We start from the raw sequence: 8,283 nt of genomic DNA, 5'->3' as shown, positions 1-8,283 counted from the left end.
TATACATAGAACATTTAAATGCATCTAAAAACACATAACCATTCATAACCCTGCATTTAGCTTAACCACGGCACTTGGATAGAAGCTGCCCTTGAATCTATTTGTCTTTGCCTTCAACACTCTATATCGCCTACCTGACGGTAAAATCTCAAATAGCAAGTGGCCTGGATGTGAAGGGTCCCTTAAGATCATTTGTATCTTCCTTCTACATCCCATATCATACAGATCCACCAATGAGGGGAGAGAACATCCACAAATCTTCTGTGCTCTCACCATCACTCTTTGGAGCACCCTTCTCTCTGCTTCCGTGCAGCTCCCAAACCACACGCAGAGGCAATAAGATAAAATGCTCTCAATGGAACTACGATAAAAGGCAACCAGCAGACTCCCTGACAGTTGTTGTGATCTTAAGAGTCTTAAATAGTAGTAGTGAGCAAAAATCCTACTTTGTGGGCTATTGGCATTAAAGTGGCGAGCTGCTGCATAAATTAGTGTGCTCTGGGGTCATCCTTCCTGAGCTAAGACAAAAACGGGTGAACCAGAGGCTAAAAATCTGTGAGCTAGCTCACGCTAACTCAGCTTGGAGGAAACACTAGCCATGGCTCAGCGGTACAGCAACTTCTTGGCATGCAGAAGGTCCCAAGTTCATCTGCAGTTAAAAGGATCAGGTAGGAAGCGATAGGAAAAACCTCGGCCTGAGACCCTGGAGACCTGCTGCCAGTCTGAGTAAACAGTACTGACTTTGATGGACCATGGATCTGATTCAACAGAAGGCAGCTCCTTGTGCAAGTAGGAGGCAGTGTGAGAGGGCAGCTGGCATGGCGTAGCGTGAGCTCTACAGATTTCAGGCACTAAGCAGCTCAATACTTGCATGGGAGACCAACAAGGGAGACTCTGCAGAGAGAGGCAATGGCCAACCACCTCTGCTTCTGCCTTCCCTTGAAAGTCCCTTGCTGGGGTCAACCTAAGTCCTGTTTGGGAGACCCACCAAGGAAGACTCCGCAGAGGAAGGCAATGGCAAACCACCTCTGCTTCTCCCCTCCCTTGAAAGTCCCTTGCTGGGGTCAACCTAAGTCTTGTATGGGAGACCCACCAAGGAAGACTCCGCAGAGGAAGGCAATGGCAAACCACCTCTGCTTCTCCCCTCCCTTGAAAGTCCCTTGCTGGGGTCAACCTAAGTCTTGTTTGGGAAACCCACCAAGGAAGACTCCACAGAGGAAGGCAATGGCAAACCACCTCTGCTTCTCCCCTCCCTTGAAAGTCCCTTGCTGGGGTCAACCTAAGTCTTGTTTGGGAGACCCACCAAGGAAGACTCCACAGAGGAAGGCAATGGCAAACCACCTCTGCTTCTCCCCTCCCTTGAAAGTCCCTTGCTGGGGTCAACCTAAGTCTTGTTTTGGAGACCCACCAAGGAAGACTCCACAGAGGAAGGCAATGGCCAACCACCTCTGCTTCTCCCTTCCCTTGAAAGTCCCTTGCTGGGGTCAACCTAAGTCTTGTTTGGGAGACCCACCAAGGAAGACTCCACAGAGGAAGGCAATGGCAAACCACCTCTGCTTCTCCCTTCCCTTGAAAGTCCCTTGCTGGGGTCAACCTAAGTCTTGTTTGGGAGACCCACCAAGGAAGACTCCGCAGAGGAAGGCAATGGCAAACCACCTCTGCTTCTCCCTTGAAAGCGCCTTGGGCTGAGGTTGCCAAAAGTTGGCCACAACTTGATAGCACATATATGTATAAAGAAGGTAGAGGGAAAGACCACGGATGGTTAGCAGCTGCCAGTCAGAGGAAACAATACTGACCTTGATAGACCTGGGTCTGACTCAGCATAATGCACCTTTATGCTGTGTGCACCTTTACGCCGTGTTTCTGATTTCGAGGCTCTCTTTTTTTTTGTAGAAAAAGCCAAGTGGGACTCATTTGCGTATTAGGCCACACCCCTGGCACCAAGCCAGCCAGGAATGCATGCAAGCAAGTGCATTCCTGCTTTTAAAAAGAAAAGGTCCTGACCCTATGAAGTAATGACCTCCAAAACATCCTACAATGTACCGAGTTCGAAGCACGAGGATGCTCAGGAGATTGTGATTTCAGCTCTTTATTCAGTGATTCAGCACAGCAAGGTGAAAAACTTGTAAGCATGGAAATGACCCCACCCCAAAACCCAACACACGTTATAAGTGCCCCTGTACAAGCACCAGTCGTTTCCAACTCTGGGGTGACGTTGCTTTCACAACGTTTTCACGGCAGACTTTTTACGGGGTGGTTTGCCATTGCCTTCCCCGGTCCTCTACGCTTTCCCCCCAGCAAGCTGGGGACTCATTTGACTGACCTCGGAAGGATGGAAGGCTGAGTCAACCTAGAGTCAGCTACCTGAACCCAGCTTCCACAGGGATTGAACTCAGGTCATGGGCAGAGCTTACTGCAGCTTTACCACTCTGCGCCACAGGGCTATTAAGGTAAAGGTAGTCCCCTGTGCAAGCACCAGTCGTTTCCGACTCTGGGGTGATGTTGCTTTCACAAAGTTTTCACGGCAGACTTTTTACGGGGTGGTTTGCCATTGCCTTCCCCAGTCCTCTACACTTTCCCTACAGCAAGCTGGGTCCTCATCTGACCGACCATGGAAGGCTGAGTAAACCTAGAGTCAGCTACCTGAACCCAGCTTCCGCAGGGATCGAACTCAGACCAACCAGTTCCTCTGCAGGGCCAACAACAGGGCAGAGAGGCGGAGACCTTCCCCTGAAAAGAACATCAGAAGAGCCCTGCTGGATCAGACCAGGGAGGGTCCATCTAGCCCAGCCTCCTGTCTCACAAACTGGCCAACCAGTTCCTCTGGAGGGTCAACAACAGAGCAGAGAGGCTGAGGCCTTTCCCTGGTGTTGTCTCCTGACCCTGGGATTCAGAGGCTCAGTCTACATGGCTAGTAGCCATTGATAGATGAAGTGTCCAAGTAACTAATTGAAGAAAATCAGCTTTTCCTTCCTCCCCCCACCCTTTGTGACCAATGAGGATAAGATTGCCTGGGAACCAATGTCCCTACCCCCTTTAAATGGGCAGCTGAATCTTTTTTATTGCATGGAGCTAAGTACCTTATGTCCCCTGATAAACACTGAAGCAGAGCAAACTATTCTTAAAGGGGACACCCAGATGGACCAGTGGAAAATCTAGTGAGCCTAGATGAGAACTAGAAACCTCTTGGCTTGTTTGAAAGTTTGAAAGACAGGGTGTTTTCCCCTCCAGCACAGAGAGGCGGCGATAGGGAAAGGTTCACCGGCTGGGTTTTGTTTGTTAATAGGGTTGCCAAGTCCAACTCAAGAAATATCTGGGGACTTTGGGGGTGGAGCCAGGAGACATTGGGGGTGGAGCCAGGAGCAAGGGTGACAAGCAAAACTGAACTCCAAAGGGGGTTCTGGCCATCAGATTTAAAAGGATTTAGGGGAGGGACGGTGGCTCAGTGGTAGAGCATCTGCTTGGGAAGCAGAAGGTCCCAGGTTCAATCCCCGGCATCTCCAAAAAAGGGTCCAGGCAAGTAGGTGTGAAAAACCTCAGCTTGAGACCCTGGAGAGCCGCTGCCAGTCTGAGTAGACAATACTGACTTTGATGGACCGAGGGTCTGATTCAGTATAAGGCAGCTTCATATGTTCATATGTTCAAATGGACAGTGTGCCTTTTAAATGCCTTCCTTCCATAGGAAATAATGAGGGGTAGGGGCACCTTCTTTGGGGGCTCATAGAATTGGACCCCCTGGTCCAATCGTTTTGAAACTTGGGGGGTGTTTTGCGGAGAGGCACCGGGTGCTATGCGGATATTTGGTGCCTCTGCCTCAAACCACAGCCCCCCCAGAGCCCCAGATACCCATGAATCAATTTTTCCATTATACCCTATGGGAATCAGTCTCTATCGGGAATAATGGAGTGCCCAGCAGACATTTCCCTCCCCCCTCCACTTTCTGATGACCCTGGAGCGGGGGGAGGGCCTCCAAACCGGGGGATCCCCTGCCCCCACCTAGGAATTGGCAACTCTACTGCTAAAAGAAAGGGGCTGAGAAATATTTCAGCCTGTGGTTCCTTTCTAGGTCTGTGCAGCTTCTTCCTGTTTCCAGAATCTGGCAATGTGGCTGTGCTTTAAAAAGGAGGCTGACACATTCAGCTGGTGACGGTTTTTTCCATCATATTACAGTACGGAGGGAGAAATGTCACCTTCTTCCCTTCAGGCCGGTGGCAAAGGTGGAAGAGCGAGACCAATGAGGAAAAGCTGGCAACCTAGCTGGCCTCCATTCAGAGGCAAAGCTCTCCTTCCTTGGTGGTTTTTTCAACAGAGGCTAGAGGGCCAACTGACAGCGATGAAGATCCTGTGAATTTAGGGGGAGGCGTTTGTGAGTTTCCTGCATTGTGCAAGGATTTGGACTGGAGGTCCCTGGAGGTCTCTTCCAACTCTATGATTCTATTATTAGGAAGAACTTCCTGACCGTTAGAGCGGTTCCTCAGTGGAACAGGCTTCCTCGGGAGGTGGTGGGCTCTCCTTCCTTGGAGGTTTTTAACAAAGGCTAGATGGCCATCTGACAGCAATGAAGATCCTGTGAATTTAGGGGTAGGTATTTGTGGGTTTCCTGCGTTGTGCAGGGGGTTGGACTAGATGACCCTGGAGGTCCCTTCCAACTCTATGATTCTAGGATTCTATGATTAGGAAGAATGTCCTGACCATTAGAGTGGTTCCTCAGTGGAACAGGCTTCCTCGGGAGGTGGTGGGCTCTCCTTCCTTGGAGGTTTTTAAACAGAGGCTGGAGGGCCATCTGACACCAATGAAGATTCTGTGATTTGGGGGGGGGGGGGAGTGTTTGTGAGTTTCCTGCATTGTGCAGGGGTTTGGACTAGATGACCCTGGAGGTCCCTTCCAACTCTATGATTCTAGGATTCTATGATTAGGAAGAACTTCCTGACCGTTAGAGCGGTTCCTCAGTGGAACAGGCTTCCTCGGGAGGTGGTGGGCTCTCCTTCCTTGGAGGTTTTTAAACAGAGGCTGGAGGGCCATCTGACAGCAATGAAGATCCTGTGACTTTAGGGGGAGGTGTTTGTGAGTTTCCTGCATGGTGCAGGGGGTTGGTCTAGATGACCCTGGAGGTCCCTTCCAACTCTGTGATTCTGGGATTCTTCTCGTGCCACAGTATCCCTGTTGAAACTGTCGCGTAAGGCTTGAAGGAGCCATGCCAGAACAAAAGGGAGACAGCCCACCTGACTAGCCAGGAAGATTTTGGTGTGAACCTTAGCTCAGTTAGAGGCTCACTGGGTGTCTGGGATGCCACTCTCCAGGTGGGAACTGGGGATCTCCCAGAATTACCCCTCATCTCCAGATGACAGAGCTTCTGGGCAAAACGGCTGCTTTGGAGAGCAACTCTCATTGCCAACCTCCAGAATTACAGCTGATCTCCATGCTACAGAGAACAGTCCCCTGCTTTGGAGGGTGAGCTTTATGGGATTATGCTTTGCTGAGATCCCTCTCTTCTCCAAACTAGGCTTCACCTCCCCAAAACCCTCCAGGAATTTCCCAACCCAGATCTGAAACCCTTATAAATGGCTGGAGATGAAAGCCGCTGTCGACAGCAAAGAAAAGCTCCTGGTTTGTTTGTTTTTTAAGCTGGGAAGCAAATGTGTTCTCTGCACTGCTGGCCCCAAAGACAGCAGTTTTGCAACCGTTTGCAACACCATGCTCTGTGACATGAGCTTTTATGCCATTTGTATTCCAAGGGGAAGTGAATAACCTGAAACAGAATCTCTGAAAATGGAGCCTAAATTGATTTGGGGGGGGGGGGGGGGAAGAGCAGAATCAGTCCGTGCAAGAACATGAGCAGAGATCAGGACACACCAACTGATAGCCCAAAGACGCAGGGCCAATTTGGAAAACAACTGCCCCCCCACCGGCTATTTTCTTACGGTAGGACAAAGACTGAGCTGACATTCAGCAAGAGAAAGGGGAAATGCAGCAGATGGAATATCAGGCCTCTCGGAATTCCCCAGAGATCTAGTGGTTTACAAAACAAAGCAGTGGGTTTCTAGTCCTCATCTAGGGTTACCAGGTTTTCAGTTGGTCCGTCTCACTGTCTCCTTTAACTTCGGTTTGGTCTGCAGTGCTTACCAGCGGGCCTAAGGCCTTTAGCATCATGCCATACAAAGATTGAAGAAGTGCTCATTTTTACCAGTCCGTTAAAGGGACGAGGACATTTGTTCTAGGAAACCTTATCCTCATTGGTCACAGAGGATGGAAAAGATGAAAAAGTTTGTTTTTTTCCCCATTTAGCTACTTGGTTATTTTGTACGTATCTATCAACGGCTGCTGGCCATGGCGATTGAGGGGAATCTCCACATTCAGAGACACTCATCCTCCAAATCCCAGAACTGGGAGGTAACATCAGGGGAAGACTTCAGCCTCTCTGCCCTCTTGTTGACCCTCCAGAGGAACTGGTTGGCCACTGCATCATTTAGGATGTTGGACTAGATGGACCTTCACTGGTCAGACCCAGAAGGGCTCTTCTTAGGTTCTTCTCAGGGGAAGGCCTCGGCCTCTCTGCCCTGTTGTTGGCCCTCCAGAGGAACTGTTGGCCACTGTGTGAGACAGGAGGCTGGACTAGATGGACCTTCACTGGTCTGATCAAGCAGGGCTCTTCAGATGTTCTTCTCAGGGGAAGGCCTCGGCCTCTCTGCCCTGTTGTTGGCCCTCCAGAGAAACTGGTTGGCCACTGTGTGAGACAGGAGGCTGGACTATATGGACTCTCACTGGTCTAATCCAGTAGGACTCTTCTGATGTTCTTGTCAGGGGAAGGCCTCTGCCTCTCTGCCCTGTTGTGGCCCTCCAGAGGAACTGGTTGCCCACTGAGTGAGACAGGAGGCTGGACTAGATGGACCTTCACTGGTCTGATCCAGCAGGGCTCTTCTGATGTTCTTCTCAGGGGAAGGCCTCGGCCTCTCTGCCCTGTTGTTGGCCCTCCAGAGAAACTGGTTGGCCACTGTGTGAGACAGGAGGCTGGACTAGATGGACCTTCACTGGTCTGATCCAGCAGGGCTCTTCAGATGTTCTTCTCAGGGGAAGGCCTCGGCCTCTCTGCCCTGTTGTTGGCCCTCCAAAGGAACTGGTTGGCCACTGCATCAGATAGGATGTTGGACTAGATGGATCTTCACTGGTCTGATCCAGCAGGTTCTTACCAGGTGAAGGCCTGGGCCTCTGTACCTTGTTGGTGGCCATACAGAAGAACTGGTTGGCTGTTGTGGGAGACAGGATGCTGGGCTAGCTGGAACAGTGATCCAGCAGGGCTCTTCTTACAGTCTTATCCTGCCTTCTCACTGAGACTCAAGGCAGAGAAGAAAATCGCAATATTATTGTACTCTCAGAAAATCTACTCTCTGTGAAGGATTCACAAATAGGGTTACCAACATTGGCGTGAGAGGGTTACAATGTATTTCTTGTATTCATAGCCCACCTTTCTCTCCTATGGGGCACCAAAATGGCTGCTGTAATTCTCCTTTCCTCCGTTTTATCCTCACAACAACCCTGTGAAGTAGGCTAGGTCGAGGGGGATATAATGTGTGCATTGTATTGTATTTATCAATATGGGATAGGTTGCATTGGGGGGGAAAACATACAAATGGCATAAACAGTAGCAACGAACTCAGAAAGAAAAACAGAGAACTGAAATTGCTGACAAAAATAATAATAGCTGTAGGGGAGAATAAAAAAAGGGGAATTATTGTGTATATTTTCTTCCAAGAAATGCTTGCAAAGGCCATCGTTTCCTTGCAACCAACAAATATCAACTCAAACAAAAGAGCCCGCCACCTCCCAAGGAGGCCTGTTCCTCTGAGGAACCACTGCCAGAAATTTATTCCTCATGTTGAGCCGCAAACTCTTCTGATTTAGTTGTGAAAGCAACGTCACCCAGAGTCGGAAACGACTGGTGCTTGCACAGGGGAGTACCTTTACCTTTATTGTCTTTCTCCTGGTAAAAAATCACATTCCTCTGACCCTTAGGCAGACTGAACTAATATGTTTGGATGTAAATGGGATGGCAGCAGGAATGGGGGAGGGAGGAGAATGGTGCCTGTTTGGGTTACCAGCCTCCAGGTGACACCAGGAGATCACCCATTATTATAACTGATCTCCAAACGGCCAAGATAGTCCCCCGGCCCCTGGAGAAAATGGCTGCTTTGGGGGGGGGGGGTGGACTCTGTGGCATTATACACCACTGAGATCCCTCCCCTACCTAAATGCTGCTCACCCCAGACTCCACCCCCATATTCTCCA

The sequence above is a fragment of the Heteronotia binoei genome, chromosome 10 (assembly GCF_032191835.1).
Source record: "Heteronotia binoei isolate CCM8104 ecotype False Entrance Well chromosome 10, APGP_CSIRO_Hbin_v1, whole genome shotgun sequence".
Taxonomy (NCBI): domain Eukaryota; kingdom Metazoa; phylum Chordata; class Lepidosauria; order Squamata; family Gekkonidae; genus Heteronotia; species Heteronotia binoei.
This window is presented reverse-complemented; position numbering follows the sequence as displayed.